Here is a 21,390-nt window from a genome sequence, read left to right on the forward strand (position 1 = left end):
CTCTTTGCTCCAGGTTCCAGCATCTTTGGTCTTTTCTTCATCTTAAACCAAACACCACTGACTTGAACGGCAGAGGAAATATTAACCAAAATGGAAAGCAAAAGCAACAAAATAAAAAATTTAAAGTGAGGACCTCAACAATGTCTCAAACTTCATAAAGTTTGGTTTATTTTCCTGTAAATGCCTGCAAGAAAATGAATCTCAGTGTGGTATATGGAAATATATATATATATGTATTTTGACAATAAATTTACTTTGATTTTGACTTGTCTCAGCTTCGATTGGTCTCCAAGAAAAGAATATATAGAAATCTTAAGACCATACGATGGAGGAGTAGAATTTAGCCATTTAACCCATTGAGTCTGCTCTGCCATTGCGTCTCCTTCCTTCACCCCCTATCCTTTCCTGCTCTCACCAATCAAGAATCTATCAATCCCTACCTTAAATATACATAAAGACTTGACCTCTACAGCTGCCTGTGGCTAAGAATTCCACAGATTCACCACTCTCTGGTTAAAGAAATTCCTATCCTCTCCACATCCACTCTATCAGGGCCTTTCACCATTTGATAGGTCACCCCTCATTCTTCTGAATACAGGCCCGGAGCCATCAAATACCCTTCATATGACAAACTGTTCAAAGCTGGAATTATTTTCGTGAATCTCCTTTAAACCCTCTCTGGTGTCAGTACATCCTTTCTAAGATAATGGGGCCAAAATGGCTCAAAATACTCCAAGTGAGGCCTCACCAGTGCTTTATAAAGTCTTAACATTACATCCTTGCTTTTATATTCTAGTTCCCTTGAAATGAATGCTAGCATTGCATTTGCTTTCCTCACCACAGACTCAATCTGCAAATTAACCTTTAGGGAATCCTGCATAAGCACTCCAAATTCCAAATGCCAACACGAGGAAATCTGCAGATGCTGGAAATTCAAGCAACGTATACAAAATACTGGTGGAACACAGCAGGCCAGGCAGCATCTATAGGAAGAAGCACTGTCGATGTTTCGGGCCGAGACCCTTCGTCAGGACTAACTGAAAGAAAAGATAGTAAGAGATTTGAAAGTAGTGGGGGGAGGGGGAAATGCGAAATAATAGGAGAAGACAGGAGGGGAGGGGTGAAGCTAAGAGCTGGAAAGGTGATTGGCAAAAGTGATACAGAGCTGGAGAAGGGAGAGGATCATGGGATGGGAGGCCTAGGGAGAAAGAAAGGGAGAGGGGAGCACCAGAGGGAGATGGAGAACAGGCAGAGTGTAGGGCAGAGAGAGAACAAAAAGTGGAGGGGGGAAATAAAGAAATCGGGTGGGGGTGAGAGGGGGAGGAGGGGCATTAAAGAAATCAATGTTCATGCCATCAGGTTGGAGGCTACCCAGACGGTATATAAGGTGTTGTTCCTCCATCCTGCGTGTGGCTTCTTCTTGACATAAAACATCATCGAGCCAGGTAGGAGTCGAACCTACAATCTTCTGATCCGTAGTCAGACGCGTTATCCATTGCGCCACTGGCCCCCTTGCCCCTCGTTGTTTTGTATTTGCTCTTCATTTAGAAAATAGTCAATCTTTTCATTTCTTCTACCAAAGTGCATGACCGTACATTTCCAGGCACCGAATTCCATCTGCCATTTCTTTGCCCATTCTCCTAATCTGTCCTTCTGTAACATCTGTACTTACTCAAAACTAATCTTCATATCATCTGCAAACTTTGCAGCAAGACCATCAATTCCATGATCCAAATCATTGACATAGAACATAAAAAGGATTGGTCCCAACACAGACCCCTGTGGAATACCATTAGTCACCAGCAGCCACGCGAAAAGGACTCCCTTCATTTCTACTCTGCCAATCAGCCACTGCTTTACCCATCATGTTAGGATCTTTCCAGTAATACCATGGGCTCGTAGCTTGTTAAGCAACCTCATGTGTGGCACCTTAACGAAGGTTTTCAGAAAATCCAATAAATCTTGCATTAATAGCAAATGGATTCAGTATGGTATCCATAAAGACATCGGGTAACTTTCCTCGTGTCTGAATGGACAACCTGTAGAAGGAATTCTAGTTTCCTCAGTTGCATAATCACACTAGCAGGGAGCGCCAGAACGTGTGCAGCAATTGGTGATGGGTGAGAATTTCAATTTGTTGTTCCTGCCCAGTGTGTTAAAACAGTGTTGGCAGGCATACGCTGCTAGTTGTGTCAAAAATACAGTCGTGCCGGGGAATTAGCTCAAATGGTAGAGCGCTCGCTTAGCATGCGAGAGGTAGCGGGATCGATGCCCGCATTCTCCAGGGTTTCATTTTGCATTCAGGGGCATCTAGGGCCGTCCGTGTGTCATACAATTGGGTCTGTTGCTGTGCAGGAAGGAGGCTAAATCTTGTTAAATTCTGATTCAGATTTATTTATCACATGTACATCGAAACAACGTCAATGTGTAAACAGCCAACAAACCTGGGGATGTGCTGGGGTCAGCGCGCCAGCGTCGCCACACATCCCAGCGCCAACGGAGTATGCCCGGCAGAACAACACCGGGCGCAGAACAAAACGCGGGGAAAAGTTCAAAGTAAATTTATTATCGGAGTACATATATGTCATTATGTACAACCCTTGGATTCATTTTCTTGCGGCACACTCAATAATTCCAGGATATACTAATAACCATTCAGAATCAATGAAACACCGCGCCAACTGGACGTTCAACCAGTGTGCAAATGACAACAAACTGTGCAAATACAAAGAAAAAATTAATAATAATAAATAAGCAATAAATATTGAGAACATTTGATGAAGAGTCCTTGAAAGTGAGTCCCTAGGTTGTGAGAACAGTTCAGTTTTTGGGGTGAGTGAAGTTATCCCCTCTGGCTCAAGAGCCAGATGGTTGAGGGTTAATAACTGTTCCTGAACCTGGTGGCGCGAGTCCCGAGATTCCTGTACCTTCTTTCTGATAGCAGCAGCGAGAAGAGAACTTAACGCTAGTGGTGTGGGTCCCTGCTGATCTTCGCTGCTTTCCAGCCACTACGCTTCGTGTAGCTGTGCTCAGTGGTGGGGTGGGCTTTAACCGTAATGCAGGACTGTATTCGCTACGTTTTGATAGATTTTCTGATCAAGGGCACTGGTGTTTCCATACCAAGCCGTAATGCTTTCCGCTGCACATCTACAGAAGTTTGTCAAAGTTTTAGGCGGCATGTCGAATCTTCGGAAACACCTAAGGAAGTAGAGGCGCTGCGGCGCTTTCTTCGTAATTGCACGTACATGCTGCCACAGTACAGGCCCTCCGGAGTGATAACACCGAGGAACCTAAAACTGATGACCTTCTCCACCTCTGTTCCTTCATTGAGGACTGGCTCATGGACCTCCAGTGTCCTCCTCTTGAAGCTAATAATCAGGACTGAAGAAGGGTCTTGGCTGGAAACGTCGACTGTACTATTTTTTATAGATGCTGCCTGGCTTGCTGAGTTCTTTCTGCATTTTGTGTGTGATTCGGATTCCCAGCATTTGTAGATTTTCTCTTGTTTGTGACTGACCAGCCCTGGTACCTTCTCGTGCTTTCTGCTCGCACAAGACATCTGACCCCGGGACCACAGACCTGGGACAGCCATGGATCCCCTCGTCGCCCTTCGAGCGTGGACAGCGGAGCAGAGGCCAGACATTAACTCCTCCACATACCTGTCCCTCAACCCACATATTACCTCTATCTCCCCTACATCACTATCCGAAAACGCTAAAATGATCATCAACCTCCTCCTTGTCACCAAGACCAACTTAAAACGCAACTAAGCCTGAGCCGAGATTCCTGCCGCTCACGTGCTTGGGCTATATTACAGTATTTGTCATGTATGTCGAATATCAAAGTATATCTGTACTGTATGTTATCTGATATCGTGATAAAATACGCATTTTGACAGGCTGCACCACTGTCTGGTATTGGGAGTGGGGGCTACTGCACAGGATCGAAAGAAGCTGCAGAAAGTTGTAAAATTAGTCAGCTCCATCATGGGTTCTAGGCTCCTTAGTATCCAGGACATCTCCTAAGAGCGGTGCCTGAGAAAGGCGGCACCCATTATTAAGGACCTCCATCACCCAGAACGCGTGCTCTTCTCATTGTTACCGCCAGGGACTGGGTTCAGAAGCCTGAAGGCACCCACTCAGCGATTTAGGAACAGCTATTTCCCTCTGCCATCCAATTCCTAAATGGACATTGAACCCACAGACACTACCTCACTTTTTCGTATTATGTCTGCTTTTGCGCTATGTTTAATTTAGCTATTTAATATACATATATACACTTACTTATAAACAGACTGCTGTTTCAGTTCGGCGTTTAACACTATCATACCCCAGAAACTGGTGGAGAAATGTCCTCGCTGGGGCTCAACACCTCCCTCTGCAATTGGACACAGGACTTCCTAACAGCGAGGAGGAGATATTACCAATCCGCACTGATTGTGACTTTCCGGTAAGGAAGTCGAGGATCCAATTCCAGAGGGAGGTACAGAGACCCAGGGTTCTGTAGCTTAACGATGAGAATGGTGGGAATGATGGTGTTAAATGCTGAGCTATAGTCAACGAATAGCATCCTGACATGGGTTGTCAGGGTGATCTAAAGCCGTGTGAAGAGCCATTTGAGATTGGATCTGCCGTTGACCTGTGGTGGCGATTGGCAAATTGCAGTGGGTCCAGGTCCTTGCTGAGACAGTTCAGCTAGTCATGACCAACCTCTCAAAGCATTTCATCACTGTAGATGTGAGACAATAGTCATTAAGGCAGCTCACACTGCTTATCTTAGGCACTAGTATAATTGTTGCCTTTTTGATGCAGGTGGGAATTTCCAACCGTAGTAGCGAGAGGTGAAAATGTCTTCGAATACTCCCGCTAGCTGGTTGGCGGAAGTTTTCAGAGCCTTACCAAGTACCCCTTCGGGGCCTGCGGCCTTGCACCCTCCTAAAAGAGAGCCTGACATCGGCCTCCGAGACAGATCACGGGTCATCAGGTGCAGCAGGGGTCTTCACAGCTGAAGTAATATTCTCCTTGCGAAGCGGGTATAGAAGGTGTTGAGTTCATCTGGTAGTGGGCAATTCATGCTATTGGGTTTCGCTTTGTAGGAAGTAGTGTCCTGCAAACCCTGCCAGTGTTGACGTGCTTCCGATGTCGCCTCCAATCTCGCTCGGAATTAATTGTTTATTCATTCTTGAAATAACTCTCCGCAAGTCATACCTGGTTTTCTGGTACAGACCTGTGTCACCAGATTTGAATGCCACAGATCTAGCAGACGACGTACCTCCTGGTTCACCCCACGGCTTTTGGTTTGGGAATGTACAGTAAGTCTTTGTAGGCACACACTCATCCACACGGGTTTTAATGAAGTCGGTAACAACTGCAGCATACTCATCCGGATTCGAAGATGAGTCCCTGAATATAGTCCAGTCCACCGATTCAAAGCAGGCATGTGAGCGCTGCTGTGCCTCCCTGGTCCATTTCTTGGTCCTCACTACTCCTGCTGCAGTCTCCAGCCTCTGTCTGTACTGTTACGGAAGATGTAACAGCTCTGATGGGCAGAAGGGTGCAGAGTTGCTCATGTCCCCCCCCCCCCCCCCCCCCCCCCGGGAGAATCACAAACCGTTACTGTTGCTATGCTGCTAATGAGAGAGAGAGATGTAAAAGAAAACAAATTGGAACATCTGCTACAGATAAGAGAGAGATAAAGCAGGGAGAGAGAGACTTGTTGATTCACCGTATTATGACTTCTGGGAGACTTATGGCTTCTGAGAGGGTTATTTATCTTACACCCATTCTGTTCATTAAAATTCCTCAGCGGACAGCCGGAGTGGGCTGGGGTTGATGGACAAAGCCATTCAAAACTGATTGACACCTGAGACCCCGTGAGTAGGGATAAAAGTGAGGTCTGGAGAGACACCCCTCAGACACACCGGAGACACACTATTAAGCACTGCTTGAGTGTTGGAACCCCACGTGAAGGTGTGGGGCATCGGAGACCGAACAAATGATCGGTCGGTTTAACTCACAGTGTTATAGCAGGGCCGGTGGGGGCTTGTGTGTGTGTCACTCATGCCAGAGTGACGAGTCCACCACAGAAGAACGGTCCAGCTAAAGGACAGAGGGGTCATACCTGAATGGCCACAACAAAACGACGGATCAAGAACGTAAAGGAAGGTTTGCCTGCCTGTAGCTGTTACTTCTCTCTCTCTCTCTCTCTCTCTCTCTCTCTCTCTCTCTCTCTCTCTCTCTCTCTCTCTCTCTCCTCTCTCTCTCTCTCTCTCTCTCTCTCTCTCTCTCTCTCTCTCTCCTCTCTCTCTCTCCTCTCTCTCTCTCTCTCTCTCTCTCCAACGATTACAACACAACCATATCTACCTCAGCACGTATGAACTGAACTGAACTTTATATTCACCATTGACAATTCATTATCCCCTAGACATCGATAGAGCTTGTTATATTGATTATTATTATACCCACACTTTTCGGTTTAGTATTGCTAACGTGTATTATCTATATATTTGCATTATGATATTGATTTGTGTATTTTACTAATAAACACTATTTGAAAATAGTACCACCAGACTCCAACGGATCTTCTTCTTTCTCTGCTGGTTAGACAGCCAGTTACGGGGTACGTAACAGTACACAGGGAGTAGAAGTACAGCCAGGAAATCAGACTTTCAAAGTGTGGGCGGGGAAGAGTGGTAAGCACTCTTGATAGCGGTGGAAACAGTGGCCCAGTCAGTTGGTGTCTCTATTACTGCAAGTCATTTGTTGATGATAATTATTTAATGCCTGTTTCAAGCTGGCCTGGTTAAAATCCCACAAAAGATAGTGAAGTTTCTTTATGTCTGAGTGGACAAGGACTGGTCTCTGCAGTTACTAATCTGCACCATCCGGCAGCGTCAGCAAATGCACAGCAATAGCCTGAGGGAGGAAGCATCTGCTCATTGCTACTAATAACTTCTGCACCTGAGGGATCGCCGCCACGCTTTGATGGGTGTGACGCAGTGCAAAGAAATAACGAAAAAGTATTTCGTGGGGAATTAGCTCAAATGGTAGAGCGCTCGCTTAGCATGCGAGAGGTAGCGGGATCGATGCCCGCATTCTCCAGTGCTCCTTTTTATTTCACAGATACGTAGCGCCATCCATCTGTCATAGAATTGCAGCGTCTGTTGCCCGATATGCTGAATGTGCTGGCAGAAGGCAGCTGGCAGGGCTAGCAATAGAACAGGCAAGAAAGCCAAATCTATAATCTTCCAATCCCTAATCAGACACGTTATCCACTAGCCTACACTGCTTAAAGAAGTGGATAGCTGCAATTGACAGGAGGCAGACAAACAGCTGTAACACACACAAGGAACTCAGCAGGCCAGGCAGCATTCATAGATGTGTGTTGCTCGGATTTCCAGCACCTGCATATTTTCTCTTGTTTGTGGTTAGGCAAACTACTGTAACTGGTCTCCATAAACATTACCAGCAAGGGTCAATGTTGTGAAGTTTGCTGCCAGCTTTTCTTCAACAGTTCAGATGCTTGAGCAGAGAATGTAGTTATCCTTAGATTACTGGTCAATGGTTCACCTCCGGCTCAAAGGAGCAGCTGTAACTGGAATAAGTTACAACCCTGGTTGGGTTTGAACCAAGGTTGTGTGGTGAACTACATATACCTATCTGGACACGCCCCCCCCCCCCCCCCCCCCCCCCCGCCGACTGCTCCTGTGGCTCCCCCCACGGACCCCAGTATAAAGGCGATTGGAGACACAGCCCTGGCCTCAGTCTCCAGGATGTAGTGTGGTGGTCACTTGCTGCTTGTTCTTTCTTCCAGCCAATAGAAGCCTACCTTAACCCACGTCTCAGAGTTATTGATGGTGCATCAGGTTGTTATGGTGAACTTCCGTATCTTTAACCAGTCGACTTCCGGAACATACAGTACTTAGATCAGGTGAACCCCAGTGCAGAGGGAAGGTAAACTCAAGACTTAGTAAAGACCAACAAAACAGAGGGAACTTAAATAGACAAACAAAACAAGGCATAGACTTTTTGATAACTAAAACAAGAGTAGGTGAAAATGATCAACTAGTAATTAGGGGAGGAGGAATGTCAGAGCCTGGAGGACTCTCACCCCCTCCCCCAGATGGCCAGACAGCAGCATGACGCGGGTCTTATTTTCTTATGCAAATCAGCAATTCCTGCATTATGGAGCAACCAGGTGGTATCCAGCTGCTAGCATCAGCACTCAGGCACACGACCAGGATGAAACTAAACAATAACCAAGACTTTCTTTAAGACAGGGTGGCGTCCCAGAGTGCTAGGTCCTCACACATGCTGCTATTGCAAAACCAAATGTCGTTGCATCACTGCGGGCATGGAAAACCCAATGTCTACAGAAAATGGTGGATGCTACCCTCGATCACCATGGAGCACATTTACATAGAGGGCTCTCACTACAACGAAGTAAAGTTCAAAGTACAAACTAAACATATTATATCAACACACATAACACGCTGGAGGAACTCAGCAGGTCAGCATCAGTGGAAACAAACAGTCAACGTTTCAGGCCGAGACCCTTCATCAGGACACATATGTTATCAGGAATGCCTCTATATATGACCCCGAGATTCACTTTCTTGTAGGCATACTCAACAAATCCAATAACCACAATAGAACAACTGGGTGGATAACCAGTCTGCAAAAGACAACCAACTGTGCAAATACAAAAAAGAAAGGGAAAAAAAATCCATCAAGCTTCCAGGCCATGATTTCTTGCATAGGAGATACAGGAGCCTTGGCTCCCACATCACCAGGTTCAGGAACAGTTATTACACTTCAACCATCAGACTCCTGAACTGATATGGATAACTTCACTCACTTCAGCACTGAACATATTTCACAATCTACAGATTCAATTTCAAGGACTCTACAACTCATGTTCTCGGCTTTATTTATTGTTTATTGGGACGATTTGTCTTCTTTTGCACATCAGTTGTTTGTTGGTCTTTGTATAGGAATAGGTATGCATAAACTGGATGGTATTTCACAATTTTCCTGTAAATACCTGTAAGAAAATGAATCTCTGTGTGGTGTATAGTAACATACGTACATTGTTATTTTTTCGGCAGTTTGAACAGGGCACGACTGCACAAGTGCGTGGAGGTCGGCTAGTAAGAACAGCGGGAAGAGTTTAAAAGGAAGACAGATTTACAGAGCGGGCATCAATGGAGCGGGCGACAGAGTAGAGGGAGACAGAGTAGGAAGGCTTTGGCTCAAAGAGGCTTCGGCGATAAGGTGTCAAGGCCAGGTCAGTTAACTGTTTAAAATAAAGATAGAAGGTACATGTGTGAGGCCATTTTTCTGTGCTCAGTGTCAGATGTGGGAGGTCCCAGAGACTCCCAGCCTCCTGGATGGCCACATCTGCACCAGGTGTGTTGAGCTGCAGCTCCTTAGAGACAGTGTTAGGGAACTGGAGCTGCAGCTCGATGACCTTCGTCTGGTCAGGGAGAGTGAGGAGGTGATAGAGAGGAGCTATAGGCAGGTGGTCACACTGGGGCCACAGGAGACAGACAAGTAGGTAACAGTCAGGAGGGGGAAGGACAAGAAGCAGGTTCTAGAGAGTACCCCAGTGGCTGTCCTCATTAACAATAAGTACTCCTGTTTGAATACTATGGGGGGTGGGGGGGAACAGCCTAACTGGGGGATGCAACAGTGGCCATGCCTCTGGCACAGAGTCCGGCCCTGTGGCTCAGAAGGGTAGGGAAAGGAAGAGGAAGGCAGTAGTGATAGGGGACTCTATAGTTAGGGGGTCAGACAGGCGATTCTGTGGACACAGGAAAGAAACTCGGATGGTAGTTTGCCTCCCAGGTGCCAGGGTCTGGGATGTTTCAGATCACGTCCAAGATATCCTGCAGTGGGAGCGAGAACGGCCAGAGGTCGTGGTACATATTGGTACCAATGACATAGGTAGGAAAATGGAGGAGGTCCTGAAAACAGACTACAGGGAGTTAGGACGAAAGTTGAGAAGCAGGACCACAAAGGTAGTAATCTCAGGATTACTGCCTGTGCCACGCAACAGTGAGTATAGGAATAGAATGAGGTGGAGGATAAATGCGTGGTTGAGGGATTGGAGCAGGGGACAGGGATTCAGATTTCTGGATCATTGGGACCTCTTTTGGGGCAGGTGTGACCTGTACAAAAAGGACTGGTTGCACTTGAATCCCAGGGGGACCAATATCCTGGCAGGAAGGTTTGCTAAGGCTACTGGGGAGAGTTTGAACTAGAATTGCTGGGGGGTGGGAACCGAACTGAAGTGACGGAGGAAGGGGAGGTTGGCTCACAAACAGAGAAAGTTTGGAGACAGTACGAAAGGGAGGATAGGCAGCTGATAGAGAAGGGATGTGCTCAGACCGATGGTTTGAGAAGTGTCTATTTTAAAGCAAGGAGTATCATGAACAAAGAGGATGAGCTTAGAGCGTGGATCATAACTTGGAGCTATGATATTGTGGCCATTGCAGAGACTTGGATGGTGCAGGGGATGGTTACTTAAAGTGCCAGGCTTTAGATGTTTCAGAAAAGACAAGGAGGGAGGCAAAAGAGGTGGGGGCATGGCACTGTTGATCCGGGATAATGTCACGGCTGCAGAAAAGGAGTAAGTCACAGAGGGGTTGTCTACGGAGTCTCTGTAGGTGGAAGTTAGGAATAGGAAGGGGTCAATAACTCTACTGGGTTTTCTTTATAGACCACCCAATATTAACAGGGACATCAAGAAGCAGATAGGGAGACAGATTCTGGAAAGGAGTAATAATAACAAGGTTGTTGCGGTGGGAGATTTTAATTTCCCAAATATTGATTGGCATCTCCCTAGAGTGAGGGGTTTACATGGGGTGGAGTTTGTTAGGTGTGACACAATATGTAGATAAGCCTACAAGAGGAGAGGCTGTACTTGATCTGGTATTGGGAAATGAACCTGGTCAGGTGTCAGTTCTCTCAGTGGGAGAGCATTTTGGAGATAGTGATCATAACTCTATCTCCTTTACTATAGCATTGGTGAGGGATAGGAACAGACAAGTTAGGGAAATGTTTAATTGGAGTAAGGGGAACTATGAGACTATCAGACAGGAACTTGGAAGCATAAACTGGAAACAGATGTTCTCAGGGAAACGTGCCAAAGAAATGTGGCAATTGTTCAGGGGGTATTTGCGTGGGGTTCTGAGTAAGGTACGTTCCAAAGAGGCATGGGAAGGATGGTAGGGTACAAGATCCGTGGTGTACAAAGACTGTTGTAAATCTAGTCAAAAAGAAAAGAAGAGCTTATGAAAGGTTCAAAAAACTAGGTAATGATATGATTCTAGAAGATTATAAGGCTAGCTTAAGGATGAAATTAGGAGAGCCAGAAGGAGCCATGAAAAGGCCTTGGCAGACAGGATTAAGTAAAACCCTAAGGCATTCTACAAGTATGTGAAGGGCAAGAGGATAAGAGGTGAGAGAATAGGACCAATCAGGTGTGACAATTGAAAAGTGTGTACGGAACCGGAGGAAATAGCGGAGGTACTTAATGAATACTTTGCTTCAGTATTCACTATGGAAAAGGAGCTTGGAGATTGTAGTGATGACTTGCAGGGGACTGAAAAGCTTTAGAATGTAGATATCAAGAAAGAGGATGTGCTGGAGCTTTTGGAAAGCATCAAGTTGAATAAGTCACTGGAACTGGACAGGATAGGAAGCGAGGGATGAGATTGCTGAGCCTCTGGCAATGATCTTTGCATCATCAATGGGGACAGGAGAGGTTCTAGAGGATTGGAGGGTTGCAGATGTTGTTCTTTTATTCGAGAAAGGAGTAGCGATAGCCCAGGAAATTATAGGCCAGTGAGTCTTACCTCAGTGGTTGGTAAGTTGATGGAGAAGATCCTGAGAGGCAGCATTTATTGATATTTTGAGAGGCATAATATGATTAGGAATAGTCAGCCTGGCTTTGTCAAAGGCAGATCGTGTCTTACGAGAGTGATTGAAATTTTTGAGGATGTGACTAAACACACTGATGAAGCTAGTGCAGTAGATGTAGTGTATATGGATTTCAGTGAGGCATTTGATAAGGTACCCCATGCAAGGCTTATTGAGAAAGTAAGGAGGCATGGGATAAAAGGGGACATTGCTTTGTAGATCCAGAACTGGGTTGCCCACAGAGGGCAAAGAATGGTTGTAGATGGATCATATTCTGCATGGAGGTCAGTCACCAGTGGTGTGCCTCAGGGATCTGTTCTGGGACCCCTTCTCTTTGTGATTTTTATAAATGACCTGGATGAGGAAGTGGAGGGATGGGTTAGTAAATTTGCTGATGACACAAAGGTTGGGGATGGGGGTGTTGTGGATAGTGTGGAGGGCTGTCAGAGATTACAGCAGGACATTGATAGGATGCAAAACTGGGCTGAGAAGTGGCAGATGGAGTTCAACCCAGATAAGTGTGAAGTAGTTCATTTTGGTAGGTCAAATATGATGGCAGAATATAGTATTAATGGTAAGACTCTTGGCAATGTGGAGGATCAGGGGGATCTTGGGGTCCGAGTCCATAGGACACTCAAAGTTACTGTGCAGGTTGACTCTGTGGTTAAGAAGGCATACGGTGCATTGGCCTTCATCAATCATGGCATTGAGTTTAATAGCCGAGATGTAATATTGCTGCTATATTGGACCCTGGTCAGACCCCACTTAGAGTACTGTGCTCAATTCTGGTTGCCTTCCTATAGGATGGACGTGGGAACCATAGAAAGGATGCAGAGGAGATTTACAAGGATGTTGCCTGGATTGGGGAGCATGCCTTATGAGAATAGGTTGAGTGAACTCGGCCTTTTCTCCTTGGAGTGACAGAGGATGAGATGTGATCTGATAGAGGTGTGTAAGATGATGAGAGGCGTTGATCGTGTGGATAGTCAGAGGCTTTTTCCCAGGGCTGAAATGGCTAGTATGAGAGGGCATAGTTTTAAGGTGCTTGGAAGTAGGTACAGAGGAGATGTCAGGATAAATTTTTTATGCAGAGAGTGGTGAGTGTGAGGAATAGGCTGCTGGCGGCAGTGGTGGAGGTGGAAACGATAAGGTCTTTTAAGAGATTCCTGGATAGGTACATGGAGCTTAGAAAAATAGAGCCTAGGTAGCTCTAAGTTAGGGAAATGTTCAACACAGCTTTGTGGGCTGAAGGGCCTGTATTGTGCTGTATATTTTCTACGTTCTCTGAAATTAACATTGACAATCACCAGTCTGAGCTTCAGTTTGTCTCAAAGCGAAGAGTAGATAGAAATCTGGCATTAATAGCAAGTGGATTCAGTACACTGTCCACAAAGATAAAACTGGAATGCCTCCTACTGGCTGAAGGATAAATTTCTTCAGCCAGTAGCAGGCATTCTAGTTTCCAAGTTGCAAATCTACACCAGCATGGAGTGCCAGAATGAGAGCAGCAACAGCTGGTTGAAGGGTGAGAGTTAGCGTTTGTTGGCTCTTACAAATGTGCTGGGGCATCGTTTGCAGACCACATATTGGTGGGTCTGGCACCAAGACAAGAGTGCAGGGGAATTACCTCAAATTGTACAGCATTTGCCTGGCATGCAAGAGGTAGTAGGATCAATGCCTGCATTCTCCATTGTCCTCTGGATTCAGAGGCATGTAGGGCCATTCGCCTGCCATAGAATTGCTGGGTCTGTTGCAACACACAAAATTTGGAGGAGCTCAGCAGATCAGGCAGCAGCTATAGAAATGAATAAACATTCAATAGTTTGGACAGCGAAGGTGTTTGGTGAGCTGAAAGATCTGAGGGTAGGTAAGTCACCTGGACCATATGAACTACAACCCAGTGTTCTGAAAGAATCTATCTGAAGAGATTGTAGAGGCACTAGTAATGATCTTTTATTCTGGCATTCTCCTCCTTCCTTACCAGTCCTGAAGAAGGGTCTCAGCCGAAAACATCAAATGTTTATTAATTTCTGTAAATGCTGTCTGACCTGCTGAGTTCCTCCAGCATTTTGTGTGTTGCTCTGAACTTATAGTGCCTACAGTATCTCTTGTGTTGATGATTTCTGGGTCTGCAGCAAAACGTGCAGGACAGAGGAAAGAGAGCATATCCTGTCTGTTTCTACAAAGGCAAAGACATCCTATTGGGCTTAGTAGTGAACTGAGAGGAAGATACCCTCTCCAATGCCAGCACATCCTTTCTTAGATAACGGGCCCCAAATTACTCATAATTCTCCAAGTGTGGTCTGACCAATGCCTGGTAAAGACTCAGCATTACATCCTTGCTCATATTCTAGTCCTCTCAAAGTGAATGCTAACACTGCATTTGCCTTCCTCACCACCGATTCAACTTGCAAGTTAACCTTTAGAGAATCCTGCACGTGGACTTCCAAGTTCCTTTGCACCATGGATTCCAGAATTTTATCCTAAATTTAGAAAATAGTTTATGCTTTTATTCATTCTACTTAAGTTCATCAGCATACATTTCACTACACTGTAATCCATCTGCAGCTTCTTTGCCCATTCTCCCAATCTGTCTAAGTCCTCTGCAGACTCCCTACTTCCTCAACAATACCTGCTTGCTTGGGAGGATAACCTAAATTGTCAGATTTCTGATGATAGATGGAATAAAATTCTAATACGGGTTAATAAATCATCTTTCTGTGCTCATCATTCTCTTCTACAATTTAAAGTGGTTCATAGAGCTTACATTTCTAAACAGAAGCTCTCCAGTTTTTACCCGAATGTTTCTCCACTTTGTAATAAATGCAACTCTGCTGATGCCTCTTTAATTCATATGTTTTGGTTTTGCCCTACAATTGAAAAGTTTTGGCGGGAAGTATTTCATACCTTCTCTCAACTTTTTAGGGTCCAATTTGACCCAAATCCCCTTACTGCCTTGTTTGGTATTATTGCAAATGAAGATATAACTTTAAATACTCCTAACCTACAGGTTTTAGTTTTTACCTCTCTTTTAGCAAGAAGAGCAACCTTGCTTAAATGGAAGGAGTCTACCCCTCCTACACATCTTCAATGGCTACGTGATATTATGTCGTATTTAAATTTAGAAAAGATCCGCTGCTCAGTCTTAAATTCGAAACAATCTTTTTATGATATTTGGGGACCTTTCCTAAATTACTTTTCCAATTTATAAAGTTTAACAGTGCACAGACTTTTATGTATATTTTTATCTTCTCTTCTTAAGTGAATATGTTTTTTTTCTAATTATCCATTGTCATCCATCAGCTTTTTTCTTTGGTAGTTGGTAGGGGGTTGACCTTTTTTTTTAATATATATAAAAATTATTTTATGATGTATGACCTATCTTTAAATTTTTGATTACAGAGTGGTATACCTTTATGTGTTATGCTATAACATTTTGATCAATTTTATTACAATATATGAATGTACACAAGTTATGTTGAGATGTATCTATGTGTTGCACTCTGTAAATCTTTTTTTTCTTCTGAATAAAAATATTGTAAAAAGAAAGAACAATACCTGTCTCTACACCTATCCTCATATTATCTGCAAATTTGGCCATAAAGCCATCAATTCCTTCATCCAAATGATTTGAAAAGAAGCAGCCCTATCAAACCACTGCAGCACACTACTAATCACCAGCAGCTAACTAGAAAAGGCTCCTTTATTCTTACTTTTTGCCTTCTTGCAGTCAGTCAATCTTCTATCCATGTTGGTATCTTTCCTTTAATACCAAGGTCCCTCACGAGAGACTCATCCAGAAAGTCATGAGGCATGGGATAAGTGGAACCTTGGCTGTTTGGATAAAAAATTGGCTTAAAGGAAGAAAGCAGAGGGTAGTTGTGGAAGGAAAGTATTCTGCCTGGAGGTTGGTAACTAGTGGAGTGCCACAGGGATCTGTTCTGGGACCCCTGCTATTTGTGATTTTTATAAATGACCTGGATGTAGAGGTGGAAGGATGGGTGAGTGAGTTTGCGGATGACACGAAGACTGGAGGAGTTGTGGATGGAGATGTAGGTTGTCGAAGGTTACAAGAGGATATAGACAGGCTGCAGAGTTGGGCAGAAAAATGGCAGATAGAGTTCAATCCGGACAAGTGTGAGGAGATGCATTTCGGAAGGACAAACCAGAAGACTGAGTACAGGATTAATGGTCAGTTACTTAAGAGTGTGGATGAACAAAGGGACCTTGGGGTTCAAATCCATACATCCCTCAAGGTCACTGCACAGGTTGATAGGGTAGTTAAGAAGGCCTATGGGATGCCAGGCTTCATAAACAGGGCGATTGAGTTCAAGAGTAGAGAGGTCATGTTGCAACTCTACAAATCTCTGGTGAGACTGCACTTAGAGTATTGTGTTCAATTCTGGTCACCTCATTATAGGAAGGATGTGGAAGCTATGGAGAGGGTGCAGAGGAGATTACCAGGATGTTGCCTGGTTTGGAGAACAAGTCATATGAAACAAGGTTAGCAGAGCTGGGACTTTTCTCTTTGGAGCATAGAAGAATGAGAGGGGACTTGATAGAGGTCTACAAGATTATGAGAGGCATAGATAGGGTGGATAGTCAGTACCTGTTTCCCAGGGCACCAATAGCAAACACATGAGGGCATATGTACAAAATTAAGGGAGGGAAGTTTAGGGGAGACATCAGGGGTAAGTTTTTTACACAAAGAGTTGTGAGTGCCTGGAATGATTTGCCAGGGATGGTGGTGGTGGCTAAAACATTAGGGGTATTTAAGAAACTCTTGGACAGGCACATGGATGAAAGAAAAATGGAGGGTTATGGGGTAGTGTGGGTTTAGTACTTTTTTTTAAAGGATTATATGGGTCGGCACAACATGGAGGGCTGAAGGGCCTGTACTGTGCTGTAGTGTTCTATGGTTCTATGGCTCTTGTTAAGCAGCCTGATTTGCAGCAGTTTATCAAAGACCTTCTGAAAATCCAAGTTGACAATACCTACTGACTCTCCATTGTCCATCCTGCCTGTTATTTCTTCAAAAAATTTCAATTGATTTGTCAGGCAAGGAAACCATGCTGACCGGCCTAGTTTATCATGTGTCTGCAATACCCTGAACATTCATCCTTAATAATGGACTCCATCATCTTTCCAACCACTGTCATCAGGATAACTGGCTTATAATTTCCTTTCTTCTCTCTCCCACCCTTCTTAAAGAGTGGAATGACATTTGCAATTTTACTTTCCTCTGGAGCCATGCAGAATCTATTGATTATTGAAAGATCAATACTAATGCCTCCACAATCTCTTCATCTGGCTCTTTCAGATCCCTGGGTTGTAGTCCATCTGGTCCAGGTGACTTATCCACCTTCAGATCTTTCAGTTTCCCAAGCACCTTCTGCGTGGTAATAGCAACAACACTCAATTCTTCCCCCTGACACTTGAATTTCTGGCACATTGCTGGTGTCATTCCTCACTGACGCAAAATATTTATTGAGTTCACCTGCCATTTCGTTGTTCCTCCATTACTTCCTCCGCAGCATAATTTTCCAGTGGTCCAATATCCACTTTTGCCTCCCTTTACATGTACACCGCATTTGACACATGTGAAGCCTTGGGAGCAGGTGGTTGATGGCCGTATGAGCAGCTGATGTGTATCACAAATCCTGATTATGTGACCACTGACACCAAGCAGACAATCTCTGAAGATTATTTATAATGGCTGGGGTCACCGTCTTGTAAAGAAACTGCCCAGAAGAAGGGAACAGCAAACCAATTCTCTAGAAAAATTTGCCAAGAACAAACATAGTTAAAGACCATGATTGCCTATATCATCAACATGGCACATCATGATGAAAGTGATATTTGACAAAAATGTTGGCATCCTCCTTTATCCACAGTATGATTCCTTGAGGAAGTCTTCTCCTTTTCTTGCTGCTCAAGTGCTGGTCATTAACCAACTCTCACACTCGATGCACTGTTCTTTTTTGTTCTGTCCTCCCCTCCTCTTTTTCTGCACCTTACATCCTGTTTATGCCTAATTTTTTCCAGCTCTGATGAATATGTAATGAACAGGATTTGATAAGCGATCTCGCAGTAAAGGAGCCATTAGAAGGTAGTGATCACAATATGATAAGCTTTTATCTGCAATTTGAGAAGGATAAGGGCAGCTCGGAGGTGTCAGTGTTGCAGATGAACAGGGGAAACTATGGAGCCATGAGGGAGGAGCTGGCCAAAGTTGACTGGATGGATAGCCTAGCAGAAAAGACAGTGGAACAGCAATGGCAGGTATTCTTGGGAATAATGCACAAGGTACAAAACCAGTTCATCCCCCAGAGAAGGAAGGATTCAAAGGGGGGAAAGGGGCCACAGTGGTTGACAAAGGAAGTCAGAGACTGCATAGCATTAAAAAAAAGGAAATATGACAGAGCTAAGGTGAGTGGGAGGACAGATGATTGGGAAGTTTTTAAGGAACAACAGAACTTAACTAAAAAGACAATACAGGGAGAAAAAATGAGGTACGAACGCAAGCTAGCCAGGAATATAAAGGAAGATAGCAAAAGCTTTTTTAGGTATGTGAAGAGAAAGAAGATAGTTAAGAACAATGTTGGGCCCTTGAAGAATGAATTGGGTGAAATTGTTATGGGAAACAGAGAAATGGCAGAAGAATTTAATGAGTACTTTAGATCTGTTTTCACTAAGGAAGACACAAGCAATCTCCCAGATGTATGGATGGGCCAAGGACATAGGGTAACAGAGGAACTGAAACAGATTGACATTTGGAAGGAAACGGTGATGAGAAGACTGATGGGACTGAAGGCTGACAAATCCCCAGGTCCAGATGGTCTGCACCCTAGGGTACTAAAGGAGGTGGCCCTGGAAATTGCGGATGCATTGGTAATCATTTTCCAATGTTCCTTAGATTCAGGATCAGTTCCTGAGGATTGGAGAATGGCTAATGTTATCCCACTTTTTAAGAAAGGAGGGAGGGAGAAAAAGAGAACTATTGACCTGTCAGCCTGACATCGGTGGTGGGAAAGATGCTAGAGTCCATTATTAAGGATGAAATAGTGGCATATCTAGATAGCAGTGATAGGATTGGGCCGAGCCAGCATGGATTTACCAAGGGTAAGTCATGCTTGACTAATCTGTTGGAGTTTTTCGAGGATGTAACCAGGAAGTTAGACGGGGGAGATCCAGTGGATGTAGTGTACCTCGATTTTCAGAAGACATCTGATAAGGTCCCACATAGAAGATTGGTGGATAAAATCAAAGCTCAGAGCATCGGGGGGAAGGCATTGACATGGATAGAAAACTGGTTGGCAGATAGAAAGCAAAGGGTAGCGGTGAATGGGTGTTTCTCGGAATGGCAGGTGGTGACTAGTGGGGTGCCACAGGGCTCGGTATTGGGACCACAGCTGTTTACAATTTACGTCAACGATTTAGATGAAGGCATTGAGAATAGCATCAGCAAATTTGCTGATGATACTAGACTGGGTGGCAGTGTGACATGTGATGAGGATGTTAGGAGAATTCAGGGTGACTTGGATAGGCTGGGTGAGTGGGCAGATACTTGGCAGATGACGTTTAATGTGAGTAAGTGTGAGGTTATCCACTTTGGGAGTAAGAACAGGAAGGCAGATTATTATCTGAACGGTGTAGAGTTAGGTAAGGGAGAAATACAAAGAGATCTCGGAGTCCTTGTTCATCAGTCACTGAAGGTGAATGAGCAAGTGCAGCAGGCAGTGAAGAAGGCTAATGGAATGTTGGCCTTTATTACAAAGGGAATTGAGTACAAGAGCAAGGAAATCCTCTTGCATTTGTACAGGGCCCTGGTGAGACCACACCTGGAGTATTGTGTACAGTTTTGGTCTCCAGGGTTAAGGAAGGACATCCTGGCTGTAGAGGAAGTGCAGCGTAGATTCACGAGGTTAATTCCTGGGATGTCTGGACTTTCTTACGCAGAGAGGTTAGAGAGACTGGGCTTGTACACGCTAGAATTAAGGAGATTGAGAGGGGATCTGATTGAAACATATAAGATTATTAAGGGATTGGACAAGATAGAGGCAAGAAATATGTTCCAGATGCTGGGAGAGTCCAGTACCAGAGGGCATGGTTTGAGAATAAGGGGTAGGTCATTTAGGACAGAGTTAAGGAAAAACTTCTTCTCCCAGAGAATTGTGGGGGTCTGGAATGCACTGCCTCGGAAGGCAGTGGAGGCCAATTCTCTGGATGCTTTCAAGAAGGAACTAGATAGGTATCTTATGGATAGGGGAATCAAGGGATATGGGGACAAGGCAGGAACCGGGTATGGATAGTAATTGATCAGCCATGATCTCAAAATGGCAGTGCAGGCTCAAACGGCCGAATGGTCTACTTCTGCACCTATTGTCTATTGTCTATTTCTCTCCTCATGCATGCCTTCACAGTGTCTGTGATGTTACTGTGTCCATGTGAGAATCCTACAGTATTCTGGCCTTGCTGTCAAGCACCATTCTCTTCAGTAATTTCATCAAAATTTCATTACTTCAATCTGTCATTGATCTTGTAACTTCTTTGTGGTATCTATATTACAATATAAACTTACTTAAAGATTACTAACTTCTCCAGAGGTTTAGCATTAATACGGAGTCCTTTTTTGCATGTACTCACCACTAATAAATCAGCCATGATGGAATGGTAGAGCAGACTCAATGGGCTGAAGGCCTAATTCTGCTCCTATGTCTCGTGGTCTGATGCTTTTCATTGAAACTCAATTTAGGCTAAGACAAAACGTTCTGCCAAAAGTAATGATGAAGATAATTCCACATTTAGTGTGCAGAGTAAGTGATAAACTGATTTTTAAAATAAAGGTTTGTTATGAACCTTCATAACTGTGGTAGTGATTTAGACAGTGAAATATACAATAATATTCAGAGCAGAATCACCTTTCAGGCATTACGACCACAAGGAAGATTTTTAGAGGTCAGTCAAGTCATTTCCAATATGCATTGGCATCGTTTGAATTTACTGAGAACAATTAGAGATGACAACAGAACTAAACATAGTTAAAGTTTGACCTTTTGAATTCAGTATCAAATACTGAAAGGTCTAGATAGATTGGATGTGGAGAGGATGTTTACTATAGTGGGGGAGTCATAGACCAGAGGGCACAACCTCAGAATAGAGAAATGTCCATTTAGAACAGAGATGAATATGAATTTCTTTGGCCACTGTGTGGTGAATCTGTGGAATTCTTTGCCACAGATGGCTGTGAGGCCACGTCGTTGGGTATATTTACAGTGGAGGCTGATTTTTAATTAGTAAGGGTGTCAAAGGTTACAAGGAGAAAGTAGGAAAAAGGGGTTGAGAGGGATAATAAACCAGCTATGATGGAATGGTCGAACAGACTTGATGGGCTGAATGGCCTAATCCTATGTCTTATGGTCCTATTTTATGGTTGATGACATGAATGTATTTAAAGTTAAAGTGAAGT

General features: G+C 44.2%; 3 non-coding genes across 3 annotated transcripts; 2 read left to right on the forward strand and 1 right to left on the reverse strand.

Annotated features, from left to right (window-relative positions):
- Positions 1–1,437: 1,437 nt before the first annotated feature.
- Positions 1,438–1,510, reverse strand: trnar-acg (transfer RNA arginine (anticodon ACG)). Its single transcript has one exon. It is a non-coding gene; the product is annotated as a tRNA-Arg (tRNA).
- A 701-nt stretch (positions 1,511–2,211) lies between these two features.
- On the forward strand, positions 2,212–2,284 carry trnaa-agc (transfer RNA alanine (anticodon AGC)). The gene has a single exon. It is a non-coding gene; the product is annotated as a tRNA-Ala (tRNA).
- A 4,743-nt stretch (positions 2,285–7,027) lies between these two features.
- On the forward strand, positions 7,028–7,100 carry trnaa-agc (transfer RNA alanine (anticodon AGC)). The gene has a single exon. It is a non-coding gene; the product is annotated as a tRNA-Ala (tRNA).
- The last annotated feature ends 14,290 nt before the right edge of the window (positions 7,101–21,390 follow it).

Source organism: Hemitrygon akajei, chromosome 1, assembly GCF_048418815.1.
Source record: "Hemitrygon akajei chromosome 1, sHemAka1.3, whole genome shotgun sequence".
NCBI classification, from domain to species: domain Eukaryota; kingdom Metazoa; phylum Chordata; class Chondrichthyes; order Myliobatiformes; family Dasyatidae; genus Hemitrygon; species Hemitrygon akajei.